General features: G+C 39.0%; 2 non-coding genes across 2 annotated transcripts; one reads left to right on the top strand and one right to left on the bottom strand.

The window, feature by feature from the left end:
* Nucleotides 1–2,719: 2,719 nt before the first annotated feature.
* Nucleotides 2,720–2,825, bottom strand: LOC145573390 (small nucleolar RNA R71). Its single transcript, XR_014097432.1, has one exon. It is a non-coding gene; the product is annotated as a small nucleolar RNA R71 (small nucleolar RNA).
* A 15,883-nt stretch (nt 2,826–18,708) lies between these two features.
* LOC145573400 (small nucleolar RNA R71) lies at nt 18,709–18,810 on the top strand. The gene has a single exon (XR_014097441.1). It is a non-coding gene; the product is annotated as a small nucleolar RNA R71 (small nucleolar RNA).
* The last annotated feature ends 3,989 nt before the right edge of the window (nt 18,811–22,799 follow it).

Raw genomic sequence — 22,799 nt, 5'->3', positions numbered from 1 at the left:
ATAGCTTTTGTTTGACAAGCTTCATACCTGGGATGAGTGGTATCATATGCTAAGCTATATCCCTGTCAATACCAAGCATATCTTGGTATGACCAAGAAAATACATCAACAAATTCACTAAGCAAGTTAATTAGCTCTTTGCGCTTGTCTTGACTTAGTGTTAATCCAATTTTAACTTCTTTGATAGTCGTATCATTGGAAATATTAACTGTTTCTGTATCTTCAATAATTGCAGTTTTATTTTCATGTTCTTCCATTGCTTTTATTATTTCTTTGTCATTTTTATCATTAGCAAAGCAATATTGATTAGGGTTAGGGGAATACTCGCATCGTAAGCAAAGGTACTCATCTTATTGAATTCATTAAACATTACATCAAAGAGCGCGAGGTCAGCTGCGTCCTCTCCGGAATTATTTGGAGGAGACTCGAAAAGAGGCTCAACACTAGGAGGAACTACAGAAAAAGACTCAATAGTAGAAAGGGGGTCAGCCTTAGATCCTAGAGGTTCATCAACAGACTCAAACTCGGACTCGGACCCCGATGAGTGTAATTTATGGCACTCTTAAGCTAGGTTTTCTTTGCAGTTTTATGCTCGTTTTTAGTCTTCTATGTTGTGGTTTTGCATAATAATGCTTGTTTTACATGTTTGTGCGTAAGTTTAGAGAAATATGTGTTTTTTTTTTATGGTTTTCTTTCTATTTTATTCATTTCTCGGTTATCTTTTCTTGCTTCTTCGTTTCTTTGACTTGTTTTGTAGGTGTGTTGCGTTTCCCGAGGTTTAATTATCAAGATGGAAGCTCGAGCGCGTTCAAGGAAGTTGATGGAGCTAAGTTCGGGAATCTAAGCATGCAATTCAAGTTAGCTCCGTGAGCACGAGAATCTTGGAAGCAATGCTTTGGCTCGAAGTGTTCAAATGATTGGAACATAAAGGAGCTGCCCTTCTCATGAGCATCGCCTCGAGTGCACCAATGATTGGGATGCTTAGGAGCGCGGAGATCGATCGAGCAAGCGAACGAGGCAAGGCCACGCGCACCAAGCAGGGGTGCGCGCGCGCAACATAGGTGGTGCGTGCGCGCAGACGCACCTGTGCTCGCGCGTGGCCTGGTGGTGCGGACGCACCAGGCGCCTTGATCTCCTTTGCTCGATTTTCTATTTATATCCTTAGACTTTTTGTTTTTAGGGGGGACGACTTATTTTGTACTTGACACTTATTTTCCAGAAATAATAGAGAGATAAAGTAGAGAGAGAAGCTTAAGATTACTTGATTGTACTTGAATTTGATCTTTGATTTCAACTTGATCTTGGATTTCTTCTTCAATTCAATGAAATTTTGTTAGATTTCTCTCCTTTGAATTTACTTTTATTGCAATTTCCTTTAATTCTTGAATGTTTTGTTTCTCAATTTCACCATGATTAGTGAGTAGATTAGTTTCTAGGGAGAAGGGAAAGCATGCTTGATTGATGATTTTAGCTAGTTGATGATCATTGGTTGATTGAATTGTTGCAATTAAATTGGTTGACATAGTTGTGCATATGATTAATTAGAATAGGAGTGATCAACCTATAAGATTAATCTAGATTGCATTGAAAATTTCAATGACATGAACCCTTGATTTGAGAATTGCTTTAATTGATTGAATTCAATTGTGATTTTTCCTAGTTAACCATTCATAGTGAACCCTAGCTTGGTTTGTAAGGGATAGCTCTTGAATTCCATTGATTGCAACTATTGTTTGTCCTTTGCAATGTTTGAATTGATTGAGTAATCCTTCAATTAGCATAATCATTGAACTTGCATGTGGAACCTATATCCCTAGTGTTTAGTATATTTAATTTCTCGATTTATCTAGCTTTCTCGATACCTTAGTTACCAACCCTACCTTTCTACAATCTTCGAAGTAGCTTGACCTAGGCTATAGCTTGCACCTACTCATTCCTTTGGGTTCGACCCTTGAATTACCATATACTTGTATTAGGTTGGTCGAGTGTTTACAAATTTTGTTTGGCTCTAGGAAAGGGTAGAAAACGACCTACTTTTCCCTACGTCAAAAATGGCGCCATTGCCGGGGAATGATATTGGTGCTTTGTTATAGTTGTTGAGTCTATTTCATCTTTAATTGAAAATACAAAAAGATTTTCTTTTAGGCTAAATTTGTAGCCGTGCTACTAACCATTTATTTTGAGATTTTATGCATAGAGCACATGGTCGTTCACTAGTGCCATTTGATCCGGAAATTGAGAGAACTATTGCAAGGTTAAGGGGTGCTAGACGATCTTTGAGCCCTATCACTTCAAGTGAAGAAGAACCACAACAAGAGGAACAAGCAAGAATGGGAGAAAATCCAAGGGTGGCGTTGAAAGAATTGGGGATTCCCGGTGCATATAGATTTGAGAGTGGAATTGCTCCACCTACAACACCGGCGAATGATTTTGAAATAAGACCGGCAATGATCACTTTGATAGAGAGGCGACAATTTAGCAGGGCCAAGAATGAAAGCCCGCTAAATCATCTCAAGGAGTTCGAAAAATATTGTAATACTATCAAGGTGAATGGAATTTCCCAAGAATTCATCCACCTTAAGCTTTTTCCCTTTTCACTCATAGGGCGTGCCTTGGAATATAATGGCTAGACAAGGAGGTCAAGCCGAATTCTCTAAGGACATGGGATGAAGTTACCAAGGAGTTTCTATCCCGTTTCTATCCACAAAAGAAAACAGCGGAGGCTAGAGCTTTGATTCAAGGTTTCAAGCAAAAGCCTAGTGAGAGTTTCTATGAAACATGGGAGAGATACAAATAATATCAAAGAGAATGTCCTCACCACGGAATTCCTACTTACCAAATTATTCAAATTTTCTATGGAGGCTTTAGTCCTCAAGGAAAATCATGTTTAGACGGAGGAGCCGGAGGTCCTATCATGAATAAAATGGAAGAGGAAGTGGTAGACATAATTGAAGACGTAATGAGGTATTATAGAGATTGGCAAGATGGAGAAAGAGAGTCAACTAGCAAGAGTAGCTCTTCGGTGTACTCGGTTGATCATCTAAATGCAATCAACAATCTATCCTCACAAATGACAAACTTGGGGAAAGAGATGTCCGCTATTAAGGCGAAGTTGGAAAGTGCTACCTACCAAGTTTCAAGTCTTCCTTCCCAATCTAAGGGGAGAGGTATATCTTCTAATTCTCAACCCCCTCCCTCTTCTAGTAACATGCCTAGTGGATGCTTGTTTTGTGATGATTGTGGATCGTATGATCATGATGTTTCTAATTGCCCTCATGCATGTATGGATGTTTGTGATGATCAAGATGGAAATGTGAATGAGCATGTGAACTATGTGTCAAATAATAATGATTCTAGGTTTGAGAATCAAAGAGGTCATTGGAATAGGAATTACAACAACCATGGCAATTTTGACAACTACAACCAAGGTGGTGGTAATAGGAACCATGGGAACCAAAATTCCCGAGGTAACTATAACAACCAAGGTTATAGTAGCCAAAATCATAAACCAAAATTATGGTAATCATAACCAAGGTTATGGTAACCATAATCAAGGTAGAGGTAATTGGAACAATTAAAATAGGGGAAATTTTCAAAATAACTCTCAAAGGGGTCCCCCACCCGATTTTGCTCCAAACACCCAAAATGATAATTCCTATGTTTAAACCTCTTCTTCTTCTCATTGAACCAATTTGGAAGAAATCATTGAAAACCAAACAAAGTTGTTGAACACTTACATGGCCGTAAGTGACAAGAAATTTAATGAAATTATGACTCATAATAAGATGCTTGAAAACCAAATTTCTCAACTTGCTAATGCTTTGAAAGACCATGCTAATCCTTCTTCTTTACCTTCCCAAGGCCTAGATCCCAAGAGACCGGTCAATGCTATTGTCACAAGGAGTGGTAAGGTTCTTGAGGAGAGTTTGCCTAGGAAGAGTGAGACTAAGGAGGCCACAAAAGAGGTTTTGGTAGAAGATGAGAGAGATGGTGCATCTTTGAGTGAGGTTGAGATTGAGAAGCCTAGTGAGGTGAGAGTAGAGAAAGAAATTGTGAAACCCAAGCTTCCTTTTCCACAAAAATTCATGAGACACAAGTTAGATGAACAATGTGGAAGATTTATTGACATGTTCAAGCAACTTCACCTTTCTCTACCATTTACCGATGTTGTCACCCAAATGCCCCAAAATTCCTCAAAGACATTTTGAGCGGTAGGAGGACTTGTGATGCTGTAGAGACGATGAATTTGACCGAGAATTGTAGTGCAATCATAATGAACAAGATGCCACCCAAGCTAAAAGATCCCGGAAACTTTTCCATCCCTTGTGCCATTTACAAAATGCAAATCGAGAATGCCTTGTGTGACCTAGGAGCTAGTGTTAGCCTTAGGCCATATTCGGTGTACCAAAGACTTGAGCTAGGGGAACTTTTACCTACTAACATCACTTTGTAATTGGCCGATAGGTCAATTAAGTTTCCTAAGGGTAAGGTAGAGGATGTCCCTTTGAGGGTTGGGAAATTTGTTATTCCTGTGGACTTTGTGGTGCTTGAGATGGACGAAGATGCTAATATTCCTATCATTCTAGGGAGACCATTTCTTGCTACTTCTGGTGCTATGATAGATGTGAAAAGTGCTAAAATTTCACTCAAAGTAGGGGATGAGGTAATAGAATTTGACTTGAATGATAGTATGAAGTATCCAAGTTCTTCTTTAGAAAATTCCATGTTGATTGATTCTCTTGATCATGTTGTGTCTTCCATGCATGAGCAATTGCTCACTTCTAACGATGCTCTTGAGAATGTTTTGTTGAATAAGGAAAAGATAGGTACTTTTAGCAAGGAGATGGTTTTGTATGAAGATGTGCTCAATGGAAGCCTTGAGGATGTTGAAGAGCAAATGTGTATGAGCATTTCTAGCCAAGAAGCGTTGCAAGTGGCTACATCAAAGGAAGGTAAAGGTGTGCCAATGGTTGAGCTCAAACCTCTTCCATCACACCCTAGGCATGAATTCTTGGGACTTAAGTCCACCTATCCTGTGATTGTTAGCTCTTCTTTGAGTGAGCGCCAAGCTCAAGAGTTGTGTGATGTTTTGAGAAAGCACCAAGGTGCTTTGGGTTATACCATTCATGACCTCAAAGGTATAAGTCCCGCTTTATGTACACATCACATAACCCTTGAGGAGGGTGCTTTTTTTATTAGGAGGCAACGAAAGCTACATCCCCAAATGAGAGAGGTAGTGAATAAGGAGATCACCAAACTTTTGGATGCGGGAATTAATTCCCCATCTCAAGTTCTAGGTGGGTCTCTCCCGTTCATGTTGTCCTAAAGAAGGGAGGCATGACCGTCGTCGAGAATGAGAAAGATGAGATCATTCCGACGAGGACGGTCACGGGATGGAGGATGTGTATAGACTATAGACGTCTAAACACATCCACCAAGAAAGATCACTTCCCCCTTCCTTTCATTGATCAAATGCTTGAGAGACTAACGAGGCACAAGTTCTATTGTTTGATTGATGGTTATTCAGGATTTTTCTAAATCCCTATCCACCCGAATGACCAAGAGAAAACGACCTTCACTTGTCCCTATGGAACATTTGCTTATAGGAGAATGCCGTTTGGCCTTTGTAATGCTCCCGCAACATTGCAAAGATGCATGATGAGTATATTTGGAGATATGTTGGAGGAGGAAATGGAAGTGTTTATGGATGACTTCTCCGTAGGCGGTGTTTCATTTGAGGCATGTCTTGAAAAACTTGAGAAATGTTTGGCAAGGTGTGAGAAGGTGAACTTGGTTTTGAATTGGGAGAAGTGTCACTTCATGGTGGAGGAAGGCATAATCCTTGGCCATAAGATTTCTCACAAGGGGATAGAGGTGGAGAAAGAAAAAATTGAGGTTATTGAGAAGCTTCCACCTCCGGTCAATGTGAAAGGAGTGAGATTTTTCTTAGGACATGACGGGTTTTATAGAAGATTCATCAAGGATTTCTCGCTCATTGCAAAGCCCGTCAATGATCTTCTTTAAAAGGATGTCGAGTTTGTATTTGATGATATGTGTTTGGAGGCATTCAATAAATTGAAGAAGGCTCTAATCTTTACTCTTATTGTTCAAGCCCCAAGATGAGATTTACCTTTTGAGTTGATGTGCGATGCGAGTGATTCGGCAATTGGAGGTGTCTTGGGTCAAAGAGTGGAAAAGAAGCTACATGTGATCTATTATATGTCCAAGACTCTAAATAGTGCTCAAGGGAACTACACCACAACAGAAAAGGAGTTTTTGGCTATTGTTCATGCTTTTGAAAAGTTTCGTTGTTATTTGTTGGGTTCTAAGACCATTGTCTTCACGGATCATGTAGCTCTCAAGTACCTTTTTCCCAAGAAAGAATCCAAGCTTAGATTGATCCGGTGGGTGCTCGAATTTCAAACTTTTGATATTGAGATTAGGGACCAGAGTGGAGCGGAAAATGTTGTCGCGGACCATCTCTCTCGTCTTGAAGATTCTCAAATTCATGATGATGGTTCTCCAATTGAGGATAAGATGCTTGATGACTTCTTATATGCTATTGAGGCAAAGGAGCTCCCATGGTTCGCCGACTTAGTGAACTTTCTTGCATGTGGGGAGTTTCCACCTTCCTTTTCTAAGAATCAACGAAAGAAGCTCAAGAGAGAGGCAAGACACTATGTGTGGGATGATCCCATCTTGTACAAGCGAGGAGTCGATGGCTTACTTAGGCGTTGTGTTCCAAATGAAGAGGTGCCTAGTGTTTTGAAGATTTGCCACTCGGATCCGAGTGGTTGCCATATGGGTGTTTTTAAAACCGCCCCCAAGATTCTTCAAAGCGGTTTATGGTGGCCACATATCTTCAAGGATTCATGGGGTTTTGTTATGACATGCGACCGTTGTCAACAAGTTGGGAATATCTCCAAGCTAAATGAGATGCCTCAACAACCCATTCTTGAATTGGAGGTATTTGATGTGTGGGGAATTGATTTTAGGGGACCGTTTCCCTCATCTTTTGGAAATATATATTCTTGTGGCGGTGGATTACGTGTCTAAATGGGTTGAGGCCTTTGCTTCCCCAACTAATGACCACAAGGTGGTAATGAAGTTGTTCAAGAAGGTCATTTTTCCAAGGTTTGGTGTACCAAAGGCGGTGATAAGCGATAATGGTTCTCATTTTGTTCACAATGACTTTCAAAAGATATTTCGAAAGCATGGAGTTCATCAACGATTTGGCCTTCCATATCATCCTCAAACAAGCGGCCAAGTTGAGGTTTCCAATCGTCAAATCAAGTTAATCCTTGAAAAGACAGTTGCAAGAAATAGGAAGGATTGGTCGGACAAGTTGGATGATGCTCTTTGGGCTTATAGAACGGCTTTCAAGACACCTATAGGTACCACTCCATACCGCCTAGTCTATGGCAAATCATGCCATCTCCCGGTAGAGCTCGAACACCGTGCTTTGTGGGCAATCAAGAAGATAAACTTTGATTTGGCAAGTGCGGGGGAGAAAAGGTGGTTAGATCTTCATGAGCTAGAGGAGCTTCGATTTGATGCTTATGATTGTGCTAGTATTTACAAAGCTCGTTCCAAGGAAACTCATGATAAGCTTATCGAGAAGAAAGAGTTTTGTGTTGGTGATAAAGTTCTTCTCTACAATTCAAAAATGAAGTTGTTTCTCGGAAATCTCATGTCAAGATGGAGCGGTCCTTATTTGGTTAAGAATGTCTTTCCTAGTGGTGTTGTAGAGGTTTCAATCGGTGTAAACAATAGTTTTGGAACCAATGAGGTAGTTCCAAAACTTCTCAAAAGCATGTACCACGGCAATAAAATCTTTCTCCGTTGTGGTGTAGTTCCGTTGGGCTTCATTCAAGTTCTTAGACATGTAATAGATCACGTGAAGCTTCTTCTCTATTCTTTGCACCAAAACCCCTCCAATCGCAACATCACTTGCATCGCACAAAAGTTCAAATGGCAAATCCCATCTTGGCCCTTGCAAAATTGGAGTAGAAATTTATCGAAGGGAAAAGACTAGGTCGTTGACTAATCCTCCATCGGTCAAACTAAATTTATAAACACTTAACAAACCTAAATACAAGTATAGAGGCAAGTCAAGGGTCGAACCCAAAGGAACGGTAATGTTCAAGCGCTCTCAATTATGCGCCTAAGCTAGGTCGAAGTCATAGATAAGAGAGAACACTAACAACTAACAAACAAACACCCAAACAAATAAAACACTAGGAATGGGGATCAACAAGTAATCATGAAAATTGTAGCAACTCGGGAACAACATGCAAATCAAAGGTTGCGAAGACTAATGGTAAGAGCAATCAAAAGAGCTCAACAAGCTATCTCCTAGAGGTCTAACTAGCGCCAACTACGAGAGACTCTAACTAGGAACGTCACTAACCGAACTCAATCGACAATTTTAAGCTACAAATCAATGGTCCATATCAATGTAGACTCACAATGCTATCTAGCATAATTCTAAAGGCCTAATCGAATTACACACATGCACAATTTCCATTAATCACTTTAATCTCAATAATGAATCAACACAATTCCCAAATTAAGCACAATCAATCAATCATACAAGTTTTACCCAATCCCTAGCCAAACAACTACTCTAATATCGTCATCTAATCAACTAATAACTAAGGAAATCAAGAATCAACAAAATATTAAGAACAACTAAACTAATCAAGCATCAAACATCAAAATCAATCCAAACAAACATGAATATTAAACAAAGCAATAAAATGAGATAGAGTTAGAAATTCTTATTGATAATAGAGAAGATTTTCAACACAATTGTCACCATTGAATCTTCAATCTCTCAATCACCATTTAAATTCCTCACTTTCTCTCTCTAAATCTACTCCTAAACTAGCCCTAAAACTAGAGAGAGAAGCTCTCAACTAAGCTAAAAATATGAGCAAAAATATATCTAGAATTGCCTCTAAAATCGGGTTACAAGTAGATATCTATAGGAGGCGCGAAACAAAACCGAGCAAAAACAGGGACCCAGAGCAGTGCGCCCGCGCTCCTCTGGGTTCCTTCGGTTCTTCTCGAGGCTTCTTGCATTCGTTAATGGCTTTGAATGAGCGCACCGAATGATGATGATAGACACCAAGGAGGCAGATCCAAAAGCACTTGATAGTGGGTTTAACACCACTCCTTCATGAGAGCGCGGCTTGAGAGCTTAAGAGCTAGAACTTGGAGAATCCGCTTCCTTGCATCTTGAGCTTTCCTATTTCCATGAGCTTGCTCCAAAAGCATTTTCCACCTTATTAAACCACCAAATCAAGACCCGAACCTTGTATAATACCTACAACCACGAAAAGAGAGCAAATAAAGGAGAAAATACTAGAAAAACCATTAAAATGCACAAAACCACAAAATAAGAGAGAAAAGGTAAAACAAAGAGCTAAAGCATAAAACTAAGCATTTATTAAGAAGGAAAGCTATGAAAAGAAGGTAAAAATAACCTAAATACTCATCAAATGGGTGCCATTTATGACACCCATCAAATACCCACAAGCTTATCTTTTACTCGTTCTTGAGCATAACAAAACCAAAGGATGGAAAATGATGAGCTTATTCAAACAAACCAAAAGAAGAGAGGAGAGAAGAGTATACACTAACTCACTTTCGTAGGAATCACGGTCAATTTTAGCAACTAAAGACAAGCCATTTAAACTCCTAGATCGCCCTAGAGGACGAGTGATACTCTCGTAAGGGTTTCCTAAGAGATTGACCCATAACTCTCACAAACCAAACAAACAAGGCAAAGCATTAAAAAGAAGAAAAAAGAAAAGGAAAGAAAACAAATGTTCATGAGTGGACTTTTTGCAAATGTACAAACATAAATGAATGCAAATCTTACTAAACAAGTAAGGGAGTGCACGTTCTAAGATATCTTAGGTTGATTGAAACATAGGACATGCTAAGCATAGAGAACTTATCAAGACACATGTCACTTTCATCTCAAAACATTTTTAGCACATTCTCCCAATTAGCTTCAAATCTACCTTTAGCAAGCATCTCCATGGTTCCTCGAAGGAACCGGAAAAAGAAAGAGATTTGAGGCTACTCGACGTCTCGACTATTGCATACCGCTCTATAAGCTTGACCTACATCTCCCTCCACCGACTTGTGACTTAACCACAAAGGTCAAAAGGTCTTGGAAAGGTTGTAATGTAAGGGAGAGAAGGGTGAGGGTAGGCTAAAATTTGAAATTTGGTGGTATACCTAAATCGTGAAGCAAAGATTGGCCAAATCTCAACACCAAAACCAAGTATGCACCAAACAAAAACACAACACCCCCAAGCTTATTCAAAGCCAAAATCACAAACATATGTACAAGAAGCGTAAAATGCTTCCTCCCAAGCTTGAACAAAGCATTGTCCTCAATGCTTAAAATAGGGAGAAAGACACTTACATCAAAATATTTTTTGAATTTTTTCATTTTTCACTTTTTTCAAATTTTGCCAAAGCTTTTGAATGTGCTTTGCTTTTTCTCAATTTTTTTTTCATTTTTTTCATTTTTTCACTTTATTTCACTGTCCTCACCTCTTTTAACTATGGACGGTTTTTTCAACTTTTGCATTTGCTTTGCATTCACACAATATTTACAACACAAACTTGCTTTCATTATAAGTACCAAACAATCATTCTCATCCACCAAAACTCCAACAAAAGAGACCAAATGCTTCACAAAAACCAATGATGGGAATAAGAATGAAACAAAAGGCTCAAAATCTAAAAGTATGGCATGAAAAGATGGTTTATGGCTCAAATGGTTAGCAAGTAGGAAAATGAAAACCCAAAATAAAGTAAAAATAAAAACTATCCTATGAAAGGAAAAATTACCATCCCGAAAAGATGCATTTGTCCTTCCTAAATGGCTCGGTCGCGATCTCGGGAGATGAAAGTCAAATTCTAGATAAAGTATACAATAGCCAAGGATCCATACGCCGCTCAATCAACAAATGTTGAAAGCAAGAAGAAATAAAACGTCACATGGTTGTAGCAATAACTCACTATTAGTTTCAAATTCACCAAAAGGGAGCAATTGTAAATTTTCAAAAACAATAGAATTCGGCTTCAAGGTCCCAAAAGTTCTAAAGGACTACCTTAGCACACTTTATCCTGGAGTCAACCAAACATACTCTCAAACCGTGCACACTGTTACCATTTAAGAAGAAAAGGATTCAACTATACAAGTCCAAAAGTATTATGTCCAAAGCAAGAACAAAACAAAACACTTTGCAAATTTGCCTTGATAGAAACAAATTTTTTTTTTGGAGTTTTTCAGAATAAAGAGAAAGGAAATGCATATACAATTGTGCATGGAATATTTTAATCAACATCCCAACAAACATGATAGAATACCCTCCCCCAAGCTTGAATGAGACAACATGCTCAAACATAATCCACGGGGGGGGGGGGGGGGGGGGGGGAAACAAAGAGATCAATCAAACAAACCAACACATGTCCAACAAGTCACCAACCATTAGAAAAAGAGCAAGGAAAGATATGACTTGATTTAGCTGGGTGTAAATACCCGCAAATGACCCAATTCAACCTTTCAAAGCCAAATTCATCTATCGTTGAATCTTGTTTTCCATATGCTAGCAAAATGGGAGTCAATCTTCCTTGATTCTTGATTCAAACCAATGCACCAAAGTATATCAAGTTATGTACCTAGCAAAAGACACACAAACATTTCCATGAGAGAAAATCTATTATAAAAAGAAAAGAAAATGAAAGCAATAAAACATGGGTTACTTCTCGAGAACAGCTTGCTTAAGGTCCAAGCTTGACCGCTCTAGTAAAATAGTATTGCAACGAACGCAAGAGCTTGTCAACACATTTCATAAGATAGAAGGTAGGAAAATGACGGGAAGAGGATGTGCAACAAGCTTAGTGCATACCCATGAGGAGAGAGATGCCAAGAAAAGGAAGAAAAATCAAAAGCAAATTTGACAAAATAAGAAAAAGAAGAAGAAGAAGAAGAAGAAGAAGAAGAAGAAGAAGAAGAAGGCAAACTCTCCTCAAAATATTTTTGGTTGGCAAAATCACCTTTTTCCTCAAAAGAAAATGAATGAGGGACATGTAAATCATCATAGACAAAAGGGTCCCCAATAGGCTCATTAACAAAGGAAGGGAGGGATATAGGAGTGTAGGGGATATGCTTGAATCTCCTTGAAAAAGGGACATGAGAAAGGGGAATAGGGGCTATGGTCTCACAAATGAACTCTTCCTCATCACCATGCCTCACATCACCAATAAGGGCATGGAAATCAATCATAGAATCCTCAAAAGAAGAACACTCATGATCTTCATCTTCCTCAAACATCCAACTTCTAAGAGGAACTACATAATCCCCTCCATCACAATAATGAACAACAACTCCCTCAACATCCTTAAAGCCTAAAGTCTCAAAACCATGCATGAATGGATGCAAATTCATTTCAAACTCATCTCTCTCCTATGAAGCATCCTCAATGAACTCATTCAAAAGGCTATGTGTTTTCTTTTGACTCTCAAAGAACGCATTGGACATAACCTCAAACGAGTCTAGATACTCATGGATAGAAGAATCGCAATCATGCATAAGAGACTCATCAAGATGGGAAGGAGGGTTGGGGTTTTTGAAATTAACACTATCTTCATTCTCATCTCCTTCACCATCACTCAAATGCTCACCAATAGGATCCTTACCCTTTCTTGGTTGCTCAAAATCATCATCATCATCTTTAACACACACATTGGGTTTAAAATTTTCATAAACAAGCATCAAAGATGACAATTGGATTTCTAGCTCTTCTTTTTTTTTCAATTCTTCATTAAAAATTTCCTCACGCTCTCTAATCATTTCCAATTGGCTCCTGAAAGTTTCCATTATTTGTCTGTTTAAGGGCCTAAGATTAGGATTCATCTCCAACTCCCTCAAAGATTCATCAATTTGGCTATAAGGGATTAGAGACTCATCACAAGAGTTTGGAGAATGAAAAGGTGAAGATGTTTGAGGATCAAGAGTAAAAGAAGAGCCACAACCAAGGGTAGGATTATCAACATTATAAACATGAGCATTTTCATCAAATAGGGGGAAAGGGGAACAATCAAGCATATGAGATTCATCATTGAGGGAACGAAGCACATCACAAGAAGACATGGCAAATAATGGAGAAAATTGGAACACACCATTAGCATCAACTTGAGCATGCACCTCATCATCATGAACAAAAGGGGAAATAGAATTGAAAACATTTGTTCTAGGTTCACTTATGGGATCATATGACAATTCATGGGAATTCATGCTAATATTAGAAGAATCAACACATTGCACATCAACATTAGAATCATGATTACCCTTATTATTGACATCCTTAGCAAACCAAACATAGAAGTCCCAAGCATCATCAATTGACAATGCCCTAAATTCACCATTATGCATGCTTTCAACTTCATCCCTAGTTTGCTCATTCAAACCAAAATAACAAATATCACAAGCCTCCCAAAGACTAAAACAATTATAGTTCAAAAACCTTATAAGTTTATGGAAATATTCACAAAAAGGCTCATTATCATGTTGAGGAAATGAGAGACATGCCACCTTTTTTTTTTTTTTTTTTTTTTTTTTTTTTTTGCAAAACAAACAAAAATAAAATAAAAGAAAAGTATATACAAAGACCTAGACTCAAGCAATCAAAAACACTCAAACATAGACACCGTTCCTCGGCAACGGCGCCATTTTTACGAGGGGAAAAGACTAGGTCGTTGACTAATCCTCCCTCGGTCAAACTAAATTTATAAACACTTAACAAACCTAAATACAAGTATAGAAACAAGTCAGGGGTCGAACCCAAAGGAACGGTAATGTTCAAGCGCTCTCAATAATGCGCCTAAGCTAGGTCGAAGCCATAGATAAGAGAGAACACTAAGAACAAACAAATAAACACCCAAACAAATAAAACACTAGGAATGGGGATCAACAAGTAATCATGACAATTGTAGCAACTCAGGAACAACATGCAAATCAAAGGTTGCGAAGACTAATAGTAAGAGCAATCAAAAGAGCTTAACAAGCTATCTCCTAGAGGTCTAACTAGCGCCAACTATGAGAGACTCTAACTAGGAACGTCACTAACCGATCTCAATCGACAATTATAAGCTACAAATCAATGGTCCATATCAATGTAAACTCACAATGCAATCTAGCATAATTCTAAAGGCCTAATCGAATTACACACATGCACAATTTCCATTAATCACTTTAATCTCAACAATCAATCAACACAATTCCCAAATTAAGCACAATCAATCAATCATACAAGTTTTACCCAATCCCTAGCCAAACAACTACTCTAACATCATCATCTAATTAACTAACAACTAAGGAAATCAAGAATCAACAAAATATCAAGAACAACTACACTAATCAAGCATCAAACATCAAAATCAATCCAAATAAACATGAATATTAAACAAAGCAATAAAATGAGATAGAGTTAGAAATGCTTATTGATAATAGAGAAGATTTTCAACACAATTGTCACCATTGAATCTTCAATCTCTCAATCACCATTGAAATTCCTCACTTTCTCTCTCTAAATCTACTCTTAAACTAACCCTAAAACTAGAGAGAGAAGCTCTCAACTAAGCTAAAAATATGATAAAAAATATATCTAGAATTGCCTCTAAAATCGGGTTATAAATAGATATTTATAGGAGGCGCGAAACAAATTGAGCAAAAATTGGGACCCGAAGCAGCGCGCCGTTGCGGGCTTTGTGGCGCGCCTGCACCCTTGGATTAAGCGCCCGCGCTTCTCTAGGTTCTTTCGCTTCTTCTCGAGGCTTCGTGCATTCGCTAATAGCTTTGAATGAGTGCACCGAATGATGATGATGGACACCAAGGAGGCAGATCCAAAAGCACTTGATAGTGGGTTCAACACCACTCCTTCATGAGAGCGTGGCTTGAGAGCGTAAGAGCTAGAACTTGGAGAATCCGCTTCCTTGCATCTCGAGCTTTCCTATTACCATGAGCTTGCTCCAAAATCATCTTCCACCTTAGTAAACCACCAATATCAAGACCTGGACCTCGTACAATACCTACAACCACGAAAAGAGAGAAAATAAAGGAGAAAAGACTAGAAAAACCATCAAAATGCACAAAACCACAAAATAAGAGAGAAAAGGTAAATCAAAGAGCTAAAGCATAAAATTAAGCATTTATTAAGAAGAAAAGCTAATAAAAGAAGGTAAAACTAACCTAAATACTCATCAAATGGGTGCCATTTATGACACCCATCAAAATTAAAGCCTCTTTTAATTTGTTGAAAGTTTGAAGACACTTTTCATCAAAAATAAAAATGGAATCTTTTTGAAGAAGAGCATTTAGGGGTCTAGAAATTTGTGAGAAATCCTTGATGAATTTCCTACAGAACCCGATATGCCCCAAAAAGGATCTTACTCCTTTTACATTGATCGGAGGTGGCAATTTTTCAATCACTTTAACTTTTTCTTTATCAACTTCAATCCCCTAGCTTGAAATCTTGTGACCAAGGACGATTCCCTCTTCAACCATGAAGTGACATTTCTCCCAATTTAGGACCAAGTTGACCTTCTCACATCTTGCTAAGCATTTGCCCAAATTGGACAAACAATCTTCAAATGATAGGCCTCCTACTGAGAAATCATCCATGAACACTTCCACCTCGGCTTTAAGCATGTCTCCAAAGATACTCATCATGCACCTTTGAAAGGTTGTCAGTACATTGCAAAGTTTGAAAGGCATCCTCCTATACGCAAAAGTACCATATGGACAAGTAAAAGTTGTCTTCTCTTGGAAATCCGAGTTTATGGGGATTTGAAAGAAACCCGAATAACCATCAAGAAAGCAATAATACTTGTGCTTGGTTAGTCTCTCAAGAATTTGATCAATAAAAGGGAGTGGAAAATGATCCTTGTTAGTGGATGCATTTAGACGTCTAGAGTTTATGTACATTCTCCAACCGGACACCATTCTAATTGAAATGAGATCACCATTCTCATTTCAACTACGGTCATTCCTCCCTTTTTAGGGACCATATGAACGGGGGAAACCCATCTAGAACTCGAAATGGGGAAGATGATGCCGGCATCAAGGAGTTTGGTGATTTCTTTCTTCACCACCTCCCCCATTTGATGATTAAGTTTCCTTTTCCTCTCAATGGAAGGCTTAGCACCCTCCTCAAGTGTTATGTGGTGCATACATAAGGCGGGACTAATATCTTTGAGGTTATCAATGGTATAGCCTAAAGCACCTTGGTTGTTTCTCAAAACACCACATAACATTTGAGTTTGGTACTCGTTCAAAGAGGAATTCACAATTATCGAAAAAGTTCAATTAGGACACAAAAACACATACCTTAGGTGTGATGGTAGAGGTTTTAGCTCTACTATTGGAACACCCTTACCTTCTCTTGTAGTAGCTATCTCCAATGCATCGTGACTCGTGATTCCCATGCATACTTGCTCAATGCTTCCTTCCATACTTCCTTCAAGCATTTCTTCATACAATGCCATCTCCTTGCTTTGCTCACCTATCTTTTCCTTGTTCAATTGGACATTCTTAAGGGCATCGTTAGTAGTGAGCAAGTGCTCATGCATAGAAGTCACAATAGAATCAATAGTATCAATCATCATACAATTATCAAGATTAGAGCTTAGATACTTCATGCTCTCATTCAAATCAAATTCTGTCACCTCATCTCCTACTTTTAGTGAAATTTTAGCACTTTTAACATCTATTAAAGCACCCGAAGTAGCAAGAAAAGGTCTTCCTATAATTATTGGAATGTTAACATCTTCATCCATCTCTAACACAACAAAATCCACCGGGATTACAAACTTTCCCACCCTTAGAAGAACATCCTCTACCTTACCCTTTGGAAATTTGATAGAACGATCGGTCAATTGTAGGGTAATGTTGGTGGGTAGAAGTTCCCCTATCTCAAGTATTTTATATAGCGAATATGGCATAAGGCTAACACTAGCCCCAAGGTCACATAAAGAATTATCAATTTGCATTTTATATATTGCACAAGGGATAGAGAAGTTACCAGGGTCTTTCAATTTTGGTGACATTTTGTTCAAGATGATTGCACTACAATTCTCGGCGAGATTCACCGTTTCCACCAATTCACACTTTCTCCTTCCACTCAAAATGTCTTTTAAAAACCTAGCATAGTTAGGCATTTGCTTAATAGCATCGGTAAAAGGAATTGAAAGGTGAATTTGTTTTAATGTATCAAGAAACTTTCCAAATTTCACATCTAATTTGTTTCTAACAAATTTGTGGGGATATGGTAGTTTTTGAAATTGTTTTGTTTCTCTCTTTTTCTCTTTCTCTTCACTCTCTTTTTCTCTTTTCTCTTCATTCTCTTTTCACAATCTTTCTCTTTTTCACATTCTCTTTCTTTTTTACATTCTCTTTCTTTTTCTTTCTCATGATTTTTCTCTCCTTCTTGCTCAAAATCACTCTAAAGGGGTGGCTCACTTAAGTTCACTTTCTCATTGCTTCTTTTAGGGGCATTCTCTTCCAACACCTTCCCGTGCCTAGTTGATATAGCATTGACGGGTCTCTTAAAATCTAGTCCATAGGGCGGGAGTTTGGAAGTTCTAGTCCCTTCCTTTAAAGCATTGGCCAATTGAGAAATTTGTGTTTCAAGCATTTTATTTTGGGTCATGACTTCACTAAATTTCTTGTCACTAGAGGCCATGAAAGTATTGAACATTTTGGTTTGACTTTCCATCATTTCCTTTAAGTTAGACCTACTAGGTGGTGCTTGTGCATAGTAGTTATCTTGAGGAGCTCTATTACCTCTCACATTCGAATTGGAAGCATTTTGATTAGAAGAACCTCTATTGTTATTATTGTTCCAATTATTCCTATTATTAGAGTTCCCCCCTTGGTGATATTGGCCTTGATTCTCATAATTCCCTTGGTCATTATGGTTATGGTTACCATAACCACCTTATTGGTTGTAGTTACCTTGGGGATTTTGGTCCTTTTGGTTCCTATTCCCCCATTGGTTTTGGTTATGGTAATCATAATCATTTCCTCTTTGGTTATAGGAATTTCCCCCTTGTTCTCTTCAATTAGGTGGTAAGTATCTTTGATTGTAATTTCTAGGTCTATTATCATAAAGACAAAGCATTGACATGTTCATTTTCATTCTCATTACCATCTTCATATTGGGGTTGGGGTTGGGAATCATAAATATAAGAAGAGGTGTCATGGTCATATGACCTACAATTTTCACAAAATAAGCACCCATTTGGCATGTTATTAGATGTAGAAGGAGAAGAGTTAGAATTCATACCTCTCCCCTTAGATTGGGAGGGATGCTCTTGGTGCAAAGTGGAGGTCTCAAGTTTTACCTTGATGGATGTCATCTCCTTGCCAAGGTTGGCGATTTAAGATGTCAAATTATTAATGGCGTTGAGGTGATCGACGGAGTAAACCGCACTTCCTCCTTTTCTTAGAGACTCCCTCTCTCCTTCTTGCCAATCCATGTGGTGCCTCACCACATCCTCAATTATTTCAATGACTTGCACCTCCGTCTTGTTCATAATCGGGCCACCCGCTCCCGCATCCAAGCTAGTCTTTCCTTATGGGCTCAAGCCCCCATAGAAAATTTAAAGCACTTGGTATGTCGGAATGCCATGATGAGGACACTCCCTTTGATATTCTTTATATCTTTCCCATGCCTCGTATATGGTTTCACTAGCTTTTTGACGGAAACCTTGGATTAATGCCCTTGCCTTGGCCGTCTTCTTTTGAGAGCAAAATCTCCCTAAGAAAGCCGTGGTGACCTCATCCCAAGTTATCAAGGAGTTAGGTCTCACCTCCTTCTCAAGCAATTCAAGAGCCCTTCCTATCAAGGAGAAAGGAAATAGCTTTAGTCTCACAAATTTATGAGTAACCTCATTTACCTTGATCGTGTTGCAATACTTGTTGAACTCGTTCAAGTGTGCAAGAGGGCTCTCATGTTTCGCTCCACTAAAGTGCCTCCTTTCAATCAAATTTATCATTGCGGGCCGAATCTCGAAATCATTGGCTTTAGTAACGGGGGGAGCAATGCCACTTGAAGCTCTATAAGCTCCTGGAGTTCCCAACTCCTTCAAAGGTCTTTGAGGTGGTGGATCCGCGTCACCCATTTGATCTTGTTGCTCCTCGGAATTGAATTCTCTAGTTGGGGAAGTAGTTAACAGCCTAGAATTGGCTCTCCTTCTCCTTCTATAAGTTTGCTCAATCTCGGGATCGTAAGGCACCAAAATCCTGTTATGAGTTCTGCGCATACACTCTCAACAATTGCTATTAGTAACAAGTCTACAAGTGTAGCCAAAAAGAAAAACACTCTTTTTGAATTTTGTTGTTTTATGGTGAACTTGACTCAAGTAATCAATTAGAAATCAACAACACCGTTCCCCGGCAACGACGCCATTTTGATAGGTGTTAGAACGGTCGCACATTCCACAGTCAATCAAACACATTTATAACAAACATGCTACAAACCAAGAGCAATGATAAGTAAGAGTTCGGTCCACAAGGAACGGGATATGGTTACTAAAGATCATAACACCTAAGCTGATTTGAAGTCTTTGGTGATTTGGGGTTCGTCAAGTAGATAAACAAACTATGGTTCTAATTCAATGGATTAAAGACACTAGGGAATGGGTTCCACTAAACCAAGGTAATTAGGCAAGTAGGGAGTAAAATAGACAAGAGATAGCAAGGACTATATGTAAGATCAACCTCATGCAATTAGGAAACAACTGACACTACTAAACTTAGATTCCTCGTTAGTTTAGCTATAAAAGATACATAATCAAATTGCAATAAGTAATGACATACTCAATTCACATTTCCATGTCAAACTAAGCATACCAAGCTATCAAGCTCCTAAATCAAGGGTAGTTAATCCTATCATGAAAAACTAACAAGAAATCTGATACAATCAATTTAATTGCAATACAAACATCAATACTCCTCCCACATTTACATAACTAACCAATAGGTTGAGCTTCACCCAACCCCTACAAAAAAGGACTAGTCACAACTTATCTTAATCAACATGAAAACAAGGGTTAGGGTTCTAACTACTTCAATAATTGGGGAAAAGTTATTAACAATTGAATAAACTATCATTCAACAACAAATTATCAAGAACTAAAGGGATTCAAGTAACATGAAAATACCAAATAAAATCAGAAATTAAGTAGATGAAGGTGGAAGAAATTACTAATTGAAGTTTCAAATGTTGATTACAAGGTGCCAAATCTTGAGAATAATCCTTAAAACTCACTATTACAATGATTGAATTGATGAAAACTAAACTAAATTATCAAAGTGGAATGTTTCAAACTAAGAGGAACTACTAAAAACTAGACTACTGCTGTCTACTTCACAAATGAACTAAAGGGGAAGTATTTATACTCCCCGAATTACATAGGTAAATCCGTCAAAATAAAATGGATTTCCAGCGAGGAGCGCTCGCTCCATAATGAGGAGCGCCCGCTCCTAAACTAAGAGCGCCTGTTCCTGGTTCATGCATGCCTGCTCTTGCTGGCTTCAGAAGAAGGCATAATCCAAAACTTCGGGGAGGAGCGCCCGCTCCATGGAGGGTGCACGCTCGCTCCCCTGCTCTTCAGCTTGTGGCAGATTCAATATGTTGGGGGAGGAGCGGGTGCTCCCCTGCTCTCCCTGCTTCAGTGTTGTAGCAGGAAGTTTTGGAGAAGCTAGGAGCGCCCACTCCAGCTATGGAGCACGCCCGCTCCTCACAGGAGGGGGGTCTTGGGCAGAATGTCTTTAATTCGATGGAGCACCTGCTCCTGGAGAGGTGCACGCCCGCTCCAATAACGCCGAGCTTAGGTATCCCCCTATTGAAAATTCGGCTTTGCACTGTTCATGGCATCAAAGAAGCTACGGCCATATTTTCTAGCCCATTCAATTGTGGTTTACACAGATAAGCAACTTAAGAAGCCGTTTGCAACTTTGAATGCTAGTGGTCGAATGCTTATGTGGGCTTTAGAGATGAGAGGCTTCGACATCACGTTTGAGCCCAGAAAAGCGACTAAGGGTAGTGCTTATGCTTTGTTTTAGCTTGTCTTAGGGTGTTTTGAAGTTATTTTGTTCAAATAATGCGTGCATACATGTCTCGATGTGTTTTAGATGAAATCGCGTATGTGCTTAAATGCTTGCCTTTATTGCGTGTTATCACCGTTGACTATACCTTATTGCTTCCCTTTGTGTTTATGCTTAGGTATTTGATGTCATGGATTGCAAAGAAGAAGCCAAGGAAGCACGAGAGACGAATCAAAGAAGCAAGGTGCGAGGGAGTGTATAATGTGCATGGGCGCGCAACCAGAGTGCGCGGGCGCGCATCCCTGTGAGACAAAGAGTTCTGCACGGGTTGTGTGTGACCTGTGCACGGGCTCACACCCCAATGCGCGAGCGCACAACCCAGCAACACGGGCGCACAGCCCAAGCACAAGCCACGCAACCCACAAAGGCGTGGGCGCGCAGCTACACTGCGCGGGCGCACAGCGAACCCCTATTCAGCTTTTTTTGCGACTTTTTTTATATTTCGAGGCTTGTTTTTGTACAGGAACAACTTCATTTTATTAGATCTCTTCCTTTAGCTTTAGGAGAGCTTGTCTCTCTAGGTTTAGCTTAGGATTAGAGTAGTTTAGAGAGAGAAAGTGAGGGTTTAACCATTGTTGAGCTTGGATCTTGAAGAGGAAGATTGATAATCTTTCTTGTAGACTTTCACCTTCAATTAATGAGAATCTCTAACTCTCTCTCCTGTATTTTCATTGCTTTCTTTTGATTATTGTTTTTCTTGTTAGTATTGCTTGTTAATCATGTTGATTCTTGGTTATTTGTTAATTACTCTTGTTATTATCATGATTAGTGAGTAATTCCCCCATTAAGGGGATGGTTGTGGTGTAGTTGGATCTTTAGCATGTTCTAGGGTTTGGAATTGATTTATTTGTGATTAAAGTCTTTATATGCTTGATATTCTTCAATCTACTTGCAAAATGCATGTTGTTAGTTGATTGGGAGTGAATTATTGTTAGAAGATGCGATAGCGGACCTAACAAGATTCATTTGTATCGATTTTTATTTGATAGCACCTCCTAGTATGTGGTTCTAATGTGACAACATAGAGGCTATGTTAGGAGAAGCCAATTGACCCCGACAGGTGGCTAGATTGGACCTTACTTCGATATTCATGCATGTTTAGTTCATGATTAATTCAACTTCTATGCCTTTGTTTATGTTTGAGTGAATGCTATGCCTAAACCGTTTCCCTTAGTGTTTTATTTCTTGTTTTAGCAAATTTAGACTTTAGTTTACTTATCTCCTATTCTAGACAAGCTTAATTGTTGATAACATGTGGTGGTGTTTATTCGTTCCCTATGGTTCGACCCCTACGCTTGCCTTATACTCGTATTAGGTTTTTTTAGGTTGTATAAATTGTATTTGATTTAGGGTTAAACACTTGACGACGTGTTTATATCCTTTGTCAGCAACCGGCAGGGGATCAAATCTGGAAGATTATGGTGATGGTAGTGCAACGGCGACCGGATGCGGTGCTGGTATCGTTTGTCAGTCTCCCAAATGGGACAAGTTTGAGTACGCAATGAGATTTCAATTACAAGCCTCCAACAATGAGGCCGAGTACAAAGCTCTGCTGGCCGGCTTTAGAATGTGTAAGGCGACAGGGGCAACAAGAATTGATGCAA

This window comes from Chenopodium album, chromosome 12, assembly GCF_948465745.1.
Source record: "Chenopodium album chromosome 12, dcCheAlbu1.1, whole genome shotgun sequence".
Lineage (NCBI taxonomy): Eukaryota > Viridiplantae > Streptophyta > Magnoliopsida > Caryophyllales > Amaranthaceae > Chenopodium > Chenopodium album.
This window is presented reverse-complemented; position numbering and strand designations above follow the sequence as displayed.